Raw genomic sequence first — 19,229 nt, forward strand, 5'->3', positions numbered from 1 at the left:
CTCTTCCCATCCCCCTGCCCCCAGCGCGCTGGGTTCCTGCAGCTGAAGCCTCCTCTCAGCACTTCAGGCCTCCTAATGAAATGGCAAAAATACTTCCTTCCTCCTCTGCCACCGCTGCGGCCTCCTCCTCCTCTTCCTTCTCCTCCTCCTCCTCTGCTGCAACCACCCAGCCCTCACCTTGGACTGGGGGCTGGGAGGAGGTTTGACCTCTAACATGCTAAAATTCTTTCTCCTATCTGAATCCAGTGCAGCGTCAGACGTGGACTCCCTGGCCTTGAGTGACTGACAGAGCAGGGGCCCTCTCCTTCCCCAGGAATACTTGTTTGCTGCTCTATGAATTAGAACTGGAGAAGTCCTTGGGGCCCTGGGATCGATTTTTCTACAGGATTGTGATCAGTGACTCCCTGTCAACCCTGGGGCATGGATTCAGTGGGGCCCCACAGGGTTAGCATTATGGGATTTCATATTATTCTCAGTGACTTGAAAGACTGAACTGGGAGTATGCTTGGCAAGTATGATAGTTGGGTGGGGTTGCTGATACCTCAGAAAGCAGGAATAGAATTCTTCAAATGACCCTGACAAAATGATGGAGATGAACCATCACAAGCAGGACCATGTTCAGAGAGGACGAACACAGGTAGTGTGCACAAAGACCAAAACCCAGAACTAATACACTAATATGGTACACTGGACAAGGGAGATGGGCAGTGATTGACTTGACACAAGTATAGTTAAAAAGAAGAACTGGGGAGATGGCGTCAGGGTACATCACAAGTGAGTCCATGGTGTAAAACTGCTTTTCTCCCTCCTTTCCTCCCACCCTTCTTTCCTTTCTTTTTTCCAAAACTAATGTGGATCCTGCATATAGTAACAAAAACACAGCATGGAGGAGCTGAGAAGCCATCCAAGTGTGAGTTTTAGAACCAGAAGTCACCTGAGAGTCATCTAGTCCAACCCATTTATTTTATAGTTGGGGAAATGGGCCCAGAAAAGCCCGTCACAGTTAGTATTAGAAACAGACCTAGGATGTCACCCAGCACTACATGACCCTTGCCACGGTCCCACTCAACTTGTTCCATTCTACTTGCCATTGGTCATACCTTTCAAGGCATGATGGGTCTACCTTTGGCCAACACATTTTTAGCATAAGTGGAAAGCTAGAGAGGATCTGGAGAAGAGTATAAATAATGCCACAGGACTGGGTGCTGTGTGTGCGTGTGTGTGTGTATGTGCGAGTGTGTGTGTGTGATCTAGAAAGGAAAAAGCTGATGAGGTAACATTCAATGGTTGTAGAGCACCTACCATGTGAAAAGTGTGCTATACCCATCTTCAAAATTTAACTCCTAAATAAGGACAGAGCTGATGACCTGTTCTCCATTTCTTTTGAGAATGATAGAGGGGAAAATGAGATCAAGTGACATACAAGGAATAACTTTGCTATGAATAGGAAATGATCACAAGCACCTAGTGAGTCCTCAATAACAGTTGCCAAATTGAGTGAATGGCTACTAAGGGAAGCACTGGTATTTCTCATCTTTCTGAAAGCAGAGGGCTAGATTATATGCCTTTTTTTTTTTTTTTTTTTAAACAGAGATGGGGTTTCACCATGTTGCCCAGGCTGGTCTCGAACTCCTGGGCTCAAGCAATCCTCCCACCTAGACCTCTCAATTGACCTTTTGAAGTCAATTCAGAGTCTTTGTTCTTTTTTTTGTTTTTGTTTTTGTTTTTTTGTTTTTTTGTTTTTTTGAGACGGAGTCTCGCTCTGTTGCCCAGGCTGGAGTGCAGTGGCCGGATCTCAGCTCACTGCAAGCTCCGCCTCCTGGGTTCACGCCATTCTCCTGCCTCAGCCTCCCGAGTAGCTGGGACTACAGGCTCCCACCACCTCGCCCAGCTAGTTTTTTGTATTTTTTTTTTAGTAGAGACGGGGTTTCACCGTGTTAGCCAGGATGGTCTCGATCTCCTGACCTCATGATCCGCCCGTCTCAGCCTCCCAAAGTGCTGGGATTACAAGCTTGAGCCACCGCGCCTGGCCCCAGAGTCTTTGTTCTTATGTTCCATCCTTTGATTGATCCATTTGAGATATTACGTGGCCTCCTATTTAAGACCATACCTGGCCTCCCGTTCTGGAGTGGGGAGTGTACCTCCAAGTTAGGAGGGCTCTCTATTTTGGGATGATTTAGACACTGCCTCTCCTCTAAGAACTCAAGGCGCCATAGCAAAACCAGCTCCAATCCTATTAGGGACCCATCAGTGAGAGATTACAATTGGTCTTCACACTTTTGAAAGGTCTAGGTGGAAGAGGTGATCTCCAAGACAGGCAGGATTTCAATCTAATTGACAGTCAATTCCATGCCCATGTAGCTTCAGGTTCTCAGCCCTGTTGCTGACAGCTGGCCCTGGGCCCAGCTAAAAAGCCCAGCTCCTTGTTTGAAGTGAAGTTGAGGATATACTTGGATTTTATTTAACATTACAAAAAGCATTAGTGCCTAGATTGGGTCAGTCCACATCCCTAGATTTATCTGGTTTCTATTTTAGTCTTTTAAGGAGTTGGACACAGCTATCATATGATCTGAATTTGTAGTGTGTGTGAAGGGTCAGAGGTTGGTCACTGTGGAAATCTCCATAGCTTGAAGTATGGTTACCAGGACCATAGGCTTGGCCCTGTGCTAGTTTACATACTATGGGGGATAGAAGACACCGGTTGCGTACCGTCAGGAAAACAAAACGGAACCACAATCAAATGAATGAAATGCATGTGCTTCAATTGTATGGTAAAGGTTAAAGGGATTGGAGAAACTGTAAAAAAGGCTATGATGGGATTGGGGTGGGTGGGTGGATAGAGTAGTGGGCATTGGAGGGAAAACACAGCCAAATCATGGAGATGAGAAGGTCTAGGTGTGCTTGAGGGGACTGGCCAAAATGGTGGGAAATCAGCTTGGTGAGGCAGCTCATGAAGATCTTCACAGCAGAAGAGTTTGGCTACTATTGAATGAGTAACTGGACACCCTGATTGAACTCTTTTGCGAATGGTTTTATGGTGGAACAACAAAACCTCCTCAGCTCCTCTTTCACTCCTTCTCTTCTACAAGGAAAAGGATTTTCACACTAGAAAGGACAAGGTGAATACCAGAGAGAAGCTCCTGAAGGCAGTCTAGTCCAAGAGAGCCATAAGCTGCCCTGAGTAATTCCATTTCATTGAGTCAGTTACATCCCAAGGCACTTAAGGACTTGCAGCTCAAATTTCAGGGCAACTGGTGGTGGCCCTGAAAACCCCATGGAGAAGGGAAGAGATACGTGCTGCAGCCTAGAGATGGGCAAATATGGCCCCACTTTGACAGATGGGAAAAGGTAAACTCCACAAACTTTAGATCAATACATTTGATATTGATGGAGGGCAAGATTCTAGGACAGATGATTAAAAGGGTGGTTGGTGAGCACTTACAAAAAGAAGCAACGATCACGCAGTCCCCACATGGATTCAAGAAAAAAAAATAATGCCCCCTGGGTTAATTTCCCTTGACAGAGTGACCAAAGAGGTAGAGGAGGGAAAAGTTATCACCCACAGCATATCTGGAGTTCAACCAAACATTCTCTCAATGCTTTTGGGACAACATGTACACATGTGGGGTGGGTAAAGGTAAACCTAGGCGAATTCTTAACTGGTTGAATGACTACATACAAAATAGTTCTGTTTTAATGTCACTAGATCAAAGTTACGAATTACACAAAGTTGGTAAAGTCCCTTATTTGAACTTCAAAATGTGGCAGTACAAATGTAAGATGTGAGAGATGTGGCTTAGAGGGGTTTTAGAGTGAATGAAAGCTTATGAGTTAAAAGTGTGGTTTGGTTGCTATAAAAAGTATTGTGACCTTGGGCCATATTACTAAGAGTACAACTTTCAGAACAAAGGAGGTGATCATCTTGTGCTACTCTGCACTGATCAGACCACATCCGACGCCCAGTGTTCAGTTATGAGCACCAGACTTCAAGGGAGATGTTAACAAAAGTATATCCAGAGAAGAGTGAGAGGACTGAAGAATCCCAGGAGAAATCTGTCTACTGTCAGTGAATAATTACTGGGCTCACAGTAGATTTGTTCTGCGTGACTTCAGGGCTCCAAGATCTAATGGATGGAAATTATAGGAAAGCAGATTTGGGTTCAACATAAGGAAGAGGCTCTTTTTCCTTCCTTTTTTATAATGAAAAATTATAATAAAAGTTTCAGCTCCTGATTCCAGCCTCTTGAAGTCCTTTAAAATGTACTACCAACAGTTTCAGAAACAGAAGAAAAATGTCCTAATCCCAACATCTAAACATAAGCATTTTGCTGTGTTTGGGAAGAGCTTTCTAGTATTAGTAGTACTCTCTGCAATTAAAATGGACTGCCCCTAAAAGTAGGCAGCTCTCCATCACCAGAAATATTCAAGCAGGGACTCCATGTTGGTGATGCAAAGACGATTAAAGCATCTGATAAAGGACTGAACCAGATGACCTTTAGGGTTACTGAGATTCTATCATACTTGAGCTGGAAGGTCTCATGGTAGAGTATTCAAGAAAATATTTCTAGAGCCTACGTGCAAGGTGAGCTGGAGGAGGAAAGCCTGAAAGCAGAGATAATAACTAGTTCAGAGGTACCTACTCTGAGGGCTACAACTATTTTCGCCTCCAACCACCACCCCCCAACTTGAATTTCCAAATTATAGTGTCAGAAGTAGCTTTAGGCTAGGTGCGGTGGCTCATACCTATAATCTCAGCACTTTGGAAGGCCGAGGTGGGAGGATCTCGAGCCCAGGTGTTTGAGACCAGCATGGGCAACATAGGAACACTCTGTTTCTAAAAAACAAAGAAATTAACCAGGCGTGATGATACATGCCTGTGGTCCCAACTACTCAGGAGGCGGGGGTGGGAGAATCACTTGAACCCAGGAGGTCGGGGCTACAGCGAGCTGTGATCGAGCCACTGCACTCCAGCCTGGGTGACATAGAGAGACCTTGACTCAAAAAAAAAGGAAAAAGAAGAAGAAACCTTACTGGTTGCCTAGTTCCCCTCCCTTATGATCTGGTGCTTTATTCCTTTCTGCAATCTCTTTGCCAAGTATTTTGCCTCTGTTTAAATATTAAATACTTCCATTGATAGGAAATTCTTGTCCTCCCCAAAAAGACTAGTGCATATTATAGCATCTTAAACCATTATGAAGTTCTACCTTATGTTGATTCAAAATCAGCTTTCCCACAGCACCCACCCATTGCTCCTGATTGCACGCTGTTACAAAGCAAAACAAGGTGAATCCCCCTTCTATATGAGGAATCTTCCAATACTTGTATTGTTTTCTCTTTTTAATTTTTTTATTTATTTTAATTATTATTATTATTTTAGATGGAGTCTTGCTCTGTCATCCAGGCCGGAGTGCAGTGGCGTGATCTCGGCTCACTGCAAGTTCCGCCTCCCAGGTTCAGGCAATTCTCCTGCCTCAGCCTCCCGAGTAGCTGGGACTACAGGCACACACCAGCTAATGTTTGTATTTTCAGTAGAGACTGGGTTTCACCATGTCGGCCAGGATGGTCTCGATCTCTTGACCTTGTGATCCACCCACCTCAGCCTTCCAAAGTGCTGGGATTACAGGCGTGTGCCACCAAACCCAGCCAAAATTTTTTAAAAATATTTTTATAGAGAAGGTGTCTCGCTATGTTGCCCAGGCTGGTCTCCAACTCCTGGGCTCTTGTGATCCTCCCACCTCGGCCTCCTAAAGTGCTGGAACTATAGGCGTGAAGCACCTTGACCTATCCCAGTATTTCAAACCTGTATTTGAAAACTGGATCCTGAACCACCATCATCACCCTGTTGATCCCTACTCCAGGTTAAATAGCTCCAGTCATTCACACACAGTGATTTTCAAGTCTTCCCACACTCCTGGTCTCTTGCTTTTGTGCATGCTCCAGGTCGCTAACATCCCTGTTCATATATGGTAATCCAAGGCTAAAGACAATCATCCACTGTCGTCTAATGAGCAGACAGGAAAGCAGAACTGTAATCTCTCCCATTCCAGATCCTAACATATTAGCATTTGGGGCAGCTAGTGTCAAAAATAATGAGGTTACAATTACCCCAAACACTTAAAACCTTTTCACACATGTCTCTCTTAACTTGCACTTAAGCATTTGGTTTTAAAAACTTGATTATGAAACTTTACATTTCATCTTCCTCGTTCATTATGGACTCTTGGGATTCTTTCTGAAGCCAGCTTCATGTCATTTGCAAATTTGATCAGCGTGCCATCAATGTCCTCATCCAAGTCATTAATTAAATTATTGGCTAGGCAAAGGACCTCCCTCCAGGCTGACAAAGATCCATTAGTCACCAGCTGTGAATACACCCAACTGTCCTGTCTTCACCCCACATTTTTCCTTCTTATCTACAAGGACATCTCACGCCAGGGCATTCTTCAACAAAACAAGATTGCATTTTGAAATTCTTTTTGGAAACAGGGAGTGGGGAGGAGAAGGGAGTGGGAACGAAAGGAGTTTGACCTTTAGATCTTCTCCTCCCTTCTCCCCAGCCCCCAGGATGAGCCCTGTGCCTTCAGTCTCCAAGAAGGAATTTTCCAACCAACAGCTCAGATGTAGAAAGTTGAAATAACTGGACTTAGGGTCAGAAAACATGCATTCAGATCCATCTCTGCCTCTTCCTAGCTGGATGACCTTGGTTGAAGTGTTTAACGTCTCTGAGTCTGTTTGCTCATCTGTAAAATAGGGACAGGCCGATTACACCTACCTCACAGGGTTGTTGTGAGGATTAAATGAGATGTATGTGAATGTGCTTCAGAAACTTTAAGTGTTATACAAATGTAAGATATTATTATTATGACCGAATGCCTACTGTGTTCCTCAGTATAGGCTATAAAAAGATAAATACGACATAGTCTTTGCCCTCAGGGAGCTCACAGTTCTGTAGGGGAGATATATTCACAAATAGCCATGGTATAAGTACAACAGGGCAAATGGTCCAAGTTGTTACAGTAATTCAGAAGAGGGAGCAGGCCCTTCAGACTGGGGGGAACCAAAAGAGAGGCTTCAAAGAGTTTGATCTGTACCCTGACAAATGGGATGGATCTGACAGATGGACACGGCTGAGAGAGGACAGCATTCCAGGTGGAGGAGTCTAGGAATGGGTATTTATGGAAAGCGTCTGCGGTGCTGGAAGCAGGCCTGTTTGATTGTAAGAAGTAATGAGGTTGGTCAGCCACATCACAACTTTTTTAGACACGGTCATTTTCAGCATGCCCAGGGTACAGCATTCAGTCCTTCAGAATGAGGACTAGAATTTAAGCAGAGCCTCTGAGGTCTCATGTCCACTGTTCAACTGACCTCCTTGGAGAAAAACAACTCTTCTGGAGGGTGGAGGCATCCACAAAGGTTCTAGGAAAATCATCCTTTTCCTCTTCTGAAGCTGAAAAATAGGTCTCTGGGAAGAGCAGGGACTAAGGCCATATTTAAATCCTAAAATTTGGCCGGGCACGGTGGCTCACGCCTGTTATCCCAGCACTTTGGGAGGTCAAGGCGGGCGGATCACCTGAAGTCAGGAGTTCCAGACCAGCCTGGCCAACGTGGTGAAACCCCATCTCTACTAAAAATACAAAAATAAGTTGGGCGTGGTGGTGGGCACCTGTAATCCTAGCTACTCAGGAGGCTGAGGCAGGAGAGTCGCTTGAACCCAGGAGGCAGAGGTTGCAGTGAGCCAAGATCACGCCATTGCACTCCGGCCTGGGCCACAAGAGTGAAACTCCATCTCAAAAAATAATAATAATAAATCCTAAAAATCTTCAGCTGGAAGTGGCTCTGGCTTAAGAATTCAAGAGTTTTAATTGAAGGAGGGTCATCCACCATATCTGAAAGGCTTCATACTCTTCAATTTCGTGTGGGGAGTGGGGAGGGAGAGGAAAATAGTTCAAGGGCTCTCAAGGTCCATTTCCTGATGGTTTCTTTGGAGCTATGGTTATGATTTGGTGCCACCTGGTGTCCAAGACAGAATATAGCGCCCTCGTGTAGAAGCCGCCTTCCCCCTCCTTCCTAAATCAATAGCACTGAACTGCTTCCCAGCATCTAGGGATGGGGCTATCTTCCTTCCAGCAGGATAGAGCCAGTCATTCAGAGGCATTCTGCGGTCTGTGTAAATGGAAAAGAGGAGGAGGAAAGGGAAAGTCCTGCACCAGGCCTCATAGCCATCCTTTCCTATGTTACCAAAGTTTCTATTTTTCCCCAGAGCACCCCTGCGGTAAATAGAGTATCTTCCCCCAGAGTACTTTCCCCAGAATACTACAGGACTGGGTTTGCCATGTCCCCCTCTCTCCACCCACACACATTCTCTTATGGTGGCTTGAGTATCCACAAAAGATTATTACAATACCTCTCTCTCAGACGTGACCAAGAGAAATTGTCATGATTGTCTAGGGTGGCCAAGGGAGGAACAGTAAATGAGTCTTGTTCCCCACTCAGCTCAAGTTTAAGTGTTGTTTCTTCCTGAGTGGACTATACTATTCTAGAATGACTGGGCTAGAATAGCTCCTCCGTAAGAAACCTGTTTACTGAAACTACACTGAGAAATCCTACAGCCCCTCTTAAAGGTTAGGGGAGGGAGAAACGGTGCCTCTGATAATAGAACAGATGGTGGCCCCCTTTCCCCTCAAGCCCCATTCCTAAACAGATTCAAAAGGATCAATAAAACTGACACTGCGGCTGGGTGTGGTGGCTCACGCCTGTAATTCCAGCACTTTGGGAGGCCGAGGTGGGCAGATCGCTTGAGTCAGGAATTTTCGAGACCAGCCTGGCCAACGTGGTGAAAACCCATCTCTACAAAAAATACAAAAAATTAGCCAGGCTTGGTGGAGGGTGCCTGTAATCCCAGCTACTCTGGAGGGTAAGGCAGGAGAATCACTTGAACCTGGAAGGCGGAGGTTGCAGTGAACTGAGACCGTGCCACTGCACTCCAGCCTGGGTGACAGCATGAGGCTGTGTCTCAACAACAACAACAACAATAAACAAACAAACAAACAAAAAAAAAAAACAGAAAAAAACTGGAGTGGTCTGATGATGTCTTATAAAGGAGTATTAGTAGAGCATAGTTTGAGGGGATGGCTTGAACTGGGATGGCCAGAGCTGAGCAAGGACAAGACTGAGCTAATGAAAAGGTTAATCCTTCTGCCACTACTTCCATTCCTAGGTACCCTTAAAGTCTGAGTTTCTGTTGTGTCCACCTCAGGCTCTTCTGGGTGCTGGAGAATCCTGGACCAGCTCTCAGTTTGGATTGTCAATTGCAGGTGAGGGGCACGAAAATGGCAGAAGTGCAAAAGAAAGAAACCATCAGCTAGACTAGAATGCTTCAATTCATGGATCACTACTTTATTTGCCTCAATTCTTCCCTGGTCCCTACATTACAGGGCTGCCAGAGTGCATGCCCTCTAACTGTACTGGCTAAGAAGTAAATAAATTCCTTTTTATCTTTTAGTTAAGACAAGGCTGCAATTTTTGAAAAGTAACATTTGCTAGGACACTAATGGATAAGAAAGTAACCAAAAAAGGTAACAAGAGAACACACAAACAAATGGGCTTACAATGTTCACATTTCTTATCCTGTATCAACTAAAGTTTAACCATAGTTGGCCGGGCCTGATGGCTCACACCTGTAATCCCAGCACTTAGGGAGGCCGAGGTGGGCAGATCACCTGAGGTCAGGAGTTTGAGACCAGCCTGACCAACATGGTGAAACCCTGTCTCTACTAAATAAAAATAAATTAACCCCATCTCTACTAAAATACAAAAATTAGCTGGGCATGGTGGCACACTCCTGTAATCCCAGCTACTCGGGAGGCTGAGGCTGGAGAATAGCTTGAACCCAGGAGGTGGAGCTTGCACTAAGCTGAGTCACTGCACTCCAGCCTGGATGACAGAGCGAAATTCCATCTCAAATAAGTAAATAAATAAATAAAGCTTAACCATAGAGGAGGCCGGGTGCAGTGGTTCACGCCTGTAATCCCAGCACTTTGGGAAGCTGAGGCAGGTGGATCACATGAGGTCAGGAGTTCGAGACCAGCTGGGCCAACATGGTGAAACCCTGTCTCCACTAAAAATACAAAAAATTAGCCAGGCGTGGTAGCAGGCACCTGTAATCCCAGCTACTTGGAAGACTGAGGCAGGAGAATTGCTTGAACCCGGGAGGTATAGGTTGCAGGGAGCTGAGATCGTGCCATTGCACTCCAGTCTGGGCAACAAGAGTGAAACTCCGTGCAGAGACCCTAGTGGGTGCCTTCTATCCTGGCACGTGCTGCTTGCCGGTTCTACAGTCACCCTGGCCCTTGGGTTTCCCCCACCCTCCTCCCACCCTTTTCAGGCCTCCGGAAAGAGAAGACCCCCGGTAAAACTCTACCCCTTCACATAATTTTGATGACTTAGGACATGTGTTCGGATAAATACAAATAAATGTGCTTACGATTCTAATCAGAAAAAGACACTTAGAATTGAGACTGCTTCTGAAAATCTGATCCTGTGCTGGCAGTTCCTGTTCATATCAGCTAGTATTTCGTTTTAGTCCCCTAAAGTGGCCATGTGACCTTGATGGCAAACGCCATCTTTCTGCGGAGCACGCCTGCGCTGCATCAGGCTGCTCTGACGGCTCTCTCGCGCTCCGCCTTTTCCGATTTCAAAAGCTTTAGACCGCCCACCAAGACCCTTTTTCCGGTCGGAGAGGCCAGGCAGGCTCTCAGGTCATTTGCGGAGCAAACGTGATTGACACAATCTGCGTCTAATGAATGTTCGTCTGCTTCCCAGCTCGGATTACTAGTTCCGCTCCCTTTCCCAGCTCCTTTTTGATGACTCATCCCTCAGATTCTTCACACGCTCGTCTGATTCCCGCCCCTCCCGTCCTCTCTCGCCTCGTTCCCGCTTGACGCCCACCCCCCACCTCCGCCGCCTTGCTCTAGGGAAGTGGATTTGGTGAATCCTATCGAGGATCGTTTTTTACAGTGTATTTTGAACATATAGAAGCAAAAAGCACAATTTCCGCACAGGAAAGAGGAGGTTCATTTCCTTATAAGGAGCTTAACCCCTCATTGTTCTTTGAGCTTTCTCCCTTCCGCAAGATCGGGGTGGGGGCAGGGGCGGGAGAAACGACAGCGGGGCTTTGCCTCTCGGTTTCCAGTTCAATTCCAGACCCCCCGCAGCTCTGAGTCCCTAGCAAAGGTCAGCTGCCTTGCCCCAACAGCCGGCCCCACCGAGAGAGGAGTCCAGGGAAGCACAGTCAGGGTTGAAGGTTTACAAACATTTCTCCGGGTCTTGGGCATCTGCAGTGGGCACCTGCAGTGGGCACGTGTGACAGTTTTGCCGGGGACTGCAAATGCAAAATTGCAGCCCTAAAGAGGAAACAGACCTTCAGTCGTTAAAAGGGGAGGGGGAAAGGAAGGGGGAGTAAGAAAAGTAGGGAACTGAGACTGGAATAACAAGCTGTTCTGGACCCAAACTCTTGAAATAGGCGAATGAATGGACTTCCACCTGCACAAGAAATCCTAGCTTTCCTGGATAGGGTCAAATGAAGTCAATAGAACATCCATAGTGGGAAGTTGGCAAGAGACTGGCTAAGTTTGCCCGCTTTGGGCTGCTGCTTGTAGTCTCATTTGCTCTTTGATGCTCATACAACCATCACCACTTCTCTGCTGTGTCTCTTCATCCCACAGCTAAAGCATGTGATTGAAAACTTGCAGTTTGACCTAAGTTTAACACTGCCTTGTATAGGGCTTTGTGAATAATGGGTGCAGGATCAATTCCCCGGAGCCTGAGTATCATACCAAAGGCTAGAGACTCAGGGGCTTCCCAGTCTGCAAAGTGCTCTCAGACTCAGGCACATATTCTGAGAGAGCTTTTGCATTTTGGTATTGGATCTCCAGGAGAGGGGAGGAGTTTGCCAATTGGGAAAACAAAGAAGGTGCTAAGAAATAGGTGGCCACCTTATTTTTCGATTCCCTCCTAAGCAGCCCTGCTGCTCTCCCTTTGGAGGCCCCTTGGCTAAGTCTCATCCAATGTTCATTTGCATTGTCCAGCTTGCCCCTCTGGCCTCAGAGAGGAATGTAGCCAATGAACAGGAAAGAGGAGGCATGCTTTCTGTCCCTGCTGGGGTGAAGAGTAAGTGGAGACACAAATCCTACCCCCTCCCCAGCTTCTGCTTCCAGCACCTCTCCTTCATCTTCATCACAAAACATTTCTAAGGCGTTTCTCTGTCCAATACTCCGTCCACATTAGTTTACACGCAGTCGTTGCCTTGACAATCAGAGACAACAAGGGCTGAGTGACACTGAAAATGCAGAAAGCGGCCAGTCGTGGTGGCTCATGCCTGTAATCCCAGCACTTTAGGAGGCCGAGGCAGGCGGATTACTTGACGTCAGGAGTTCCAGACCAGCCGGTCAACATGGCAAAACTCTGTCTCTACTAAATTACAAAAATTAGCTGGGCATGATGGTGCATACCTGTAATGCCAGCTACTCAGAAGGCTGAGGCAGGAGAATCGCTTGGACCTGGGAGGCGGAGGTTGCAGTGAGCCAAGATGGTGCCGCTGCACTCAGTGAGACCCTGTCTCAAAAAAATAAAATAAAAAAAGAAAGAAAATGCAGAAAACACATATATGCAGGGTGAGGAGAAGTAGGTTCATGTGTAAAATATGTAATCCACAAACGTTCACACCAGCTACACATCTGAGGTCAGGGCAATTTCAGGGGGAAGAAATCAGGATAAATGCATGTAACTGAGATGAAAAGTGGGTGTGGGCAATTGTGAGAGTTTTTGATTTATCTAGGCATATTGGGACCAGGAAAGCTATTGGCTCTCGACTGCACAGGATTCCTAGAGGACATGGGATTGCAGAAACATCTGAGCGACAGAACCAAATGGTGATAAGGTACTTGCCTCCTGAGGTGGGAATGGGATTAGCAAATGGAATAGACTTTGATCAGGAAATGGAATAACCAGTGATTATTATTTCTTTTCCTCCTCCTCTCTCAACACACATTTGTTGAGTGCCAATTCTGTCGTAGATACTGGAAACATAAAAACAATAATGATAGAAAATAGTTCTTGGATATTTACTTGGGTGCCAGCTACTATATTAAGCATGTTATCTTCTTTAAATCTCAAAGTGACGTTCTGATGTAGGTATCATTATCATGCCCATTTTGCAGATGAGCCAGCTGTGGTTCAAAGAGATGAAGAGACTCACCCCAAGACCACACAACTGGTTGTAAGTGAAAGAAGTGGGATTTGAATCTAGGAAATTAAAGTCTAGAGCCTATGTATTTAATCAGTATGCTCTACCTTATCTTTTATCAGGACAGTGACAGAAATTGGATTCCTTTGGTGACAGGGGATGCTAGAACAGGGAGGGTCAGGACTGTGAGAGCAGACAGATGGTCCAGGGTAAAGCAGAAGATCCCAGAAGTAGAAGCAGAGCCTCAGCCAGCTATTTAGACAGGCAGGTAGAGCAAGCATCTGGGTAACCAGGATGCAGCAGAAGCCAGGAGGAAGCCCAGACAGGCAGGTGGTTGGCAGCCAGAGTGTCTGGCAGCCAGTGACAGAGGCCCTGCCATGGGGCCTGGGCTCCCAGGGAAGGATGCCAGGTGTCAAAAGGTCTGGCAAGAGCTAGACAAGCACTATCCCTGTGAAGATGAAGGTGCCAGACAGGGCACGAAGGTAGGATGCAGGAGCTGGGGGCACCAGAACAGGTGCTTCAGGTAGGGGCTTCTCTACAACAAAGCAGGAAACAGTCTTATGAGAGCAGGGACCAGCTTCACTCATTCACCCTTGAGTCTACTCTTTCAACAACATTTTTTGAGCTCTTGCCATGTTCCAAGTACTATGCTAGGCTCTGAGGTAACACACAGTCCGGCAGGGGAGCCAGACCTGTTTTACAGGTATCTCCAATACTGTGTGATAAGTTCTATATTAGAGGCACAGACAGTGTGCTGATGGGGGTGGGGAATACTAACTTATCCTGACAGAGTTCTCAAATAATTGTTTTTTTGTTGTTTTTTTTTTTTTTAGATGGAGTCTCGCTCTGTTGCCCAGGCTGGAGTGCAGTGGTGCAATCTCGGCTCACTGCAACCTTTGCCACCCAGGTTCAAGCGATTCTCCTTCCTCAGCCTCCTGAGTAGCTGGGATTACAGGCATGGGCCACCATGCCCAGCTAATTTTTGTATTTTTAGTAGAGACGGGGTTTCACCATGTTGTCCAGGCTGGTTTTGAACTCCTGGCCTCAAGTGATCCACCCGCCTCAGCCTCCCAAAGTGCTGGGATTACAGCCATGAGCCACTGTGCCTGGCCCACAAAGAATATTAACTCTGAGCTGGGTCTTTAAAGAAGAGTAATTTTGGCCGGGCGCAGTGGCTCACGCCTGTAATCCCAGCACTTTGAGAGGCCAAGGCGAGTGGATCACGAGGTGAGATCAAGACCATCCTGGCTAACACAGTGAAACCCCGTCTCTACTACAAATGCAAAAAAATTCGCCGGGCGTGGTGGCAGGCGCCTGTAGTCCCAGCTACTCAGGAGGCTGAGGCAGGAGAATGGCGCGAACCCGGGAAGCGGAGCTTGCAGTGAGCCGAGATCGCGCCACTGCACTCCAGCCTGGGCGACAGAGCGAGACTCCATCTCAAAAAAAAAAAAAAAAAAGAAGAAGAAAAAGAAGAGAAATTTTCCAGGCTCAGAGTGGTGGGGAGGATTTCAGACAGAGGGAATAAAGTTTTGAAAGAGTAAGGCACATTTCGGGGACAGTAAGCAATTCATACAGGACAATGGGTACATGGTAGGGAGGGGTGGGGAACATGAATCTGAAGAAGACCTAAGGCAAAATTTTAAAGGCTTTTCTGAGAGCTGCTGAACATCTTGGATACTCTCCCATAGGTAAAGGTGAGCCAGCTGTGGTCTTTATGTCAGCAAGTACCTGGATTACACTGGGGTGTTTTAGAAAGACCACGAGGGTCAGTACCCGGATGCACTGGAGGCAGGTGGATAACCCAAGAGGTTCTTGCAATTGTTCAGGAAAAAAAAAAAAAGAATGATAGGAGCGGCCGGGGGCAGTGGCTCACGCCTGTAATCCCAGCACTTTGGGAGGCCGAGGCGGGCAAATCACAAGGTCAAGAGATCGAAACCATCCTGGCCAACATGGTGAAACCCTATCTCTACTAAAAATACAAAAATTAGCTGGGCATGGTGGCTCATGCCTGTAGTCCCAGCTACTCGGAAGGCTGAGGCAGGAGAATCACTTGAACCCAGGAGGCAGAGGTTGCAGTGAGCCGAGATTGCGCCACTGCACTCTAGTCTGGCGACAGAGCGAGACTCTGTCTCAAAAAAAAAAAAAAAAAAAAAAAATGATAAGAGCTTGAGCTAAGATAGTGACAGAGATGATTAGTTTGGGAAAACATTTCTGAAGGAGAATTGGCAAGACTCAGTGATTGATGTGGTCGATGAGGGGGGAAAAGGAGTCATAAACAACTCAAAAAATTTTTTGCTTGAGAAACTGGGCTTGTGGTGACATCATTCACATAGGGACTGGGAATCTAGGATGGGGAGCAGGTTTTACGGAGGGAGACAAGTGATTCAGTTTGGCATATGTTGAGTTGGAGGTACCCAGTGGTGTGCTGGAAGACATTTAACTACTGGCTCTAGATGGTGGGAAAAGCCTTGACGAACCAATTCCTGTGGTAAATACTCCCACCCCTAATTTCAAGCCACCCCTAATGTGACATCAATCACTCGAAAAATTCCTAAAATTTTAACAACTGGTCTCAGAGACCCATGGACAGAACTATACCAGATACTTTGAGAGCACAGGCTTCTGATGGCATTGCTTAAATAACTTTGAGACTGTACCACTGGACTAAGTTGAGATTTCCAGAACTCCAGTGGAGAAGCCGATGGGGTCACAAAACTGCTAACCCAGTATCTTAGCAGAACAAGAATTAATTACATAGGACTGAATAAACTGATGAAAGATTATTATGGTTTTTATTTAGAATATTGCTGCTGGATTTAAGAAAGCCCTTTTCTCTTTTCAGTTATCTATACTCATAACAACTAGTAGATTATACTTTTATTTATCTATTTATTTATTTATTTTTATTTGAGATAGACTCTCGCTCTGTCGCCCAGGCTGGAGTGCAGTGGTGCAATCTCAGCTCACTGCAAGCTCCACCTCCAGGGTTTACGCCATTCTCCTGCCTCAGCCTCCCGAGTAGCTGGGACTACAGGTGCTCACCACCACGCCCAGCTAATTTTTTTGTATTTTTAGTAGAGACGGGGTTTCACTGTGTTAGCCAGGATGGTCTTGATCTCCTGACCTCGTGATCCGCCCACCTCGGCCTCCCAAAGTGCTGGGATTACAGGCGTGAGCCGCCGCACCCAGCCTATTTATTTATTCATGTATTTATTTTTGAGACGGAGTCTCACTCTGTCGCCCAGGCTGGAGTGCAGTGGCGTGATCTTGGCTCACCGCAACCTCTGCCTCCCAGATTCAAGTGATTCTCCTGCCTCAGCCTCCCTAGTAGCTGGGATCACAGGCGGTGCCACCATGCCTGGCTAACTTTTGTATTTTTTAGTAGAGATGGGATTTTGCCATGTTGGCCAGACTGGTCTCGAACTCCTGACCTCAGGTAATCCACTCACCTCAGCCTCCCAAAGTGCTGGGATTACAGGCATGAGCCACCATGCCCGGCTTTTATAAACAGAAATGAGATATTTATCTTCTCTCCCTGACTGATTCCTATGGAATTTGGGAACTCTTATTGAGTACTCTTATTTTCATGGCAATATAATTATTTGCATAAATTCAATAAGAATCTGTCCTCTTCTAACAGGACATAATTGAAAACATTGGTTCTATAACCAGGACTCTGACTGGAATGTCATATTTGAGAATAGTATGCATAGAATGAGATATGACCAAACAGTTTTAAGAAGCTAAGGTTGACTTTATGGACCAAATGCTTACAAAGCCCTCATGAGAAAACTGACTTGGTACCTGGCTTATAGGGATCCCAACCTTATTCTTGTTTACAAAACAAGCCTGGTCTCATTAGATTCAGTGTTATTCCCCGGGCATGATGGCTCATGCCTGTAATCCCAGCACTTTGAGAGGCTGAGACGGGTGGATCATTTCCCCAGGTAAGACACAAGGTCACTTCATGGCAGGCAGGCTCAGGAACCTTAGGATATTTATGGGACCTTGAGAAGAGAGGAATTCACCCAAATTTATAAGTACTGCAGGTAAAATCTGGTCACAAGTTCTTGGCTTGGCTTGCTAGCCTCCAGAAGGCTTTTAAAAATCTAATATGAGGCCGGGCGCGGTGGCTCAAGCCTGTAATCCCAGCACTTTGGGAGGCCGAGGTGGGCGGATCACAAGGTCAGGAGATCGAGACCATCCTGGCTAACACGGTGAAACCCCGTCTCTACTAAAAAGTACAAAAAACTAGCCGGGCGAGGTGGCGGGCGCCTGTAGTCCCAGCTACTCAGGAGGCTGAGGCAGGAGAATGGCGTGAACCCGGGAGGCGGAGCTTGCAGTGAGGTGAGATCTGGCCACTGCACTCCAGCCTGGGCGACAGAGCGAGACTCCGTCTCAAAAAAAAAAAAAAAATCTAATATGAAACTCTAGGCTGGGCACCATGGCTCATTCCTATGATCCCAGCACTGTGAGAGGCCAAGGTGAGTGGATTGCTTGAGCCCAGGAGTTTGAGACCAGCCTGGTCAACATGACAAAACCTCATCTCAACTAAAAATATAAAAAAATAGCCAGGGATGGTGGCGTGCACCTGTAGTCCCAGCTACTAGGGAGGCTGAAGTGGGAGGATCACCTGAGGCCGGGAGATCAAGGCTACAGTGAGCCGAGATTGTGCTGCTACACTGCAGCTGGGGCAACAGAGTGAGACCCTATCTCAAAAAGAAAAGAAAAGAAAAAACTAATATGAGTTTCCTTATTAAAACTTACAGCAAAGCAAACTGAAAAAGTCCTATGTGGCCATATACCATTCTTGCTGCTCTTATGTAAATAATACCACCAAGTTATTTTATTTATTTATTTTATTTATGTATTTATGCGTTAGGAGTTTCACTCTCCTTGCCCATGCTGGAGTGCAATGGCACGATCTCTCTCGGCTCACTGCAACCTCCGCCTCCCGGGTTCAAGCGATTCTCCTGCCTCAGCCTCCCAAGTAGCTGGAATTACAGGCATGCACCACCATGCTCGGCTAATTTTTTGTATTTTTAGTAGAGACAGGGTTCCTCCATGTTGGTCAGGCTGATTTCATACTCCCGACCTCAGGTAATCCACCCGCCTTGGCCTCCCAAAGTGCTGGGATTACAGGCGTGAGTCACCGTGCCTGGCCCATTTATTTATTTTTGAGACAGGGTCTCACTCTGTCACCCAGGCTGCAGTGCAGTGGCATGATCTTGGCTCATCACCACCTCTGCTTCCCGGGTTCAAGCGATTTCCCTGCCTCAGCCTCCGGAGTAGCTGGGATTACAGGCATCTGCCACCACACCCAGCTAACTTTTGTATTTTTTAGTAGAAACAGGGTTCACCATGTTGGCCGGGCTGGTCTCGAACTCCTGACCTCAAGTGATCCACCTGCCTCAGCCTCCCAAAGTGCTGGGGTTACAGGCATGAGCCACCGTGCCCAAACAATAACACCAAATCTAATGAAACCAGACTTGTTGTGTAAACAAGAATAACCTTACTGGCCTGGGTGTGGTGGCTGGCTCATGCCTATAATGCCAGCACTTTGGGAGGCCGAGGCAGGTGGATCACCTGAGGTCAGGAGTTCGAGACCAGCCTGACCAACATGGAGAAATCGCATCTCTACTAAAAATACAAAATTAGCTGGGCATGGTGGTGCATGCCTGTAATCCCAGCTACTTGGTAGGCTGAGGCAGGAGAATGGCTTGAACCTGGGAGGCGGAGGATGCGGTGAGCCGAGATTGCACCATTGCACTCCAGCCTGGGCAACAAGTGAAACTCCATTTCAAAAAAAAAAAGAACAATCTTACTCTGATGATTTTTTGTTTGTTTGTTTGTTTGTTTTTGTTTTTAGTTTTTGTTTTTGTTTTTGAGAGGGAGTTGCCCTCTGTCACCCAGGCTGGAGTGCAGTGGCAACATCTTGGCTCACTGAAAGCTCTGCCTCCCAGGTTCACGCCATTCTCCTGCCTCA

At 46.5% G+C, this 19,229-nt stretch overlaps 1 long non-coding RNA gene across 1 annotated transcript in view; it reads right to left on the reverse strand.

Moving 5' to 3' along the window:
• Positions 1-12,571, reverse strand: part of LOC115898674 — a 32,358-nt gene extending 19,787 nt beyond the window's left edge. Inside the window, exon 1 of the long non-coding RNA XR_004058352.1 lies at positions 12,510-12,571. This is a non-coding gene — a long non-coding RNA (uncharacterized LOC115898674). The remainder of the gene's footprint in view (positions 1-12,509) is intronic.
• Positions 12,572-19,229: the final 6,658 nt, after the last annotated feature.

This window comes from Rhinopithecus roxellana, chromosome 7, assembly GCF_007565055.1.
Source record: "Rhinopithecus roxellana isolate Shanxi Qingling chromosome 7, ASM756505v1, whole genome shotgun sequence".
NCBI classification, from domain to species: Eukaryota; Metazoa; Chordata; class Mammalia; order Primates; family Cercopithecidae; genus Rhinopithecus; species Rhinopithecus roxellana.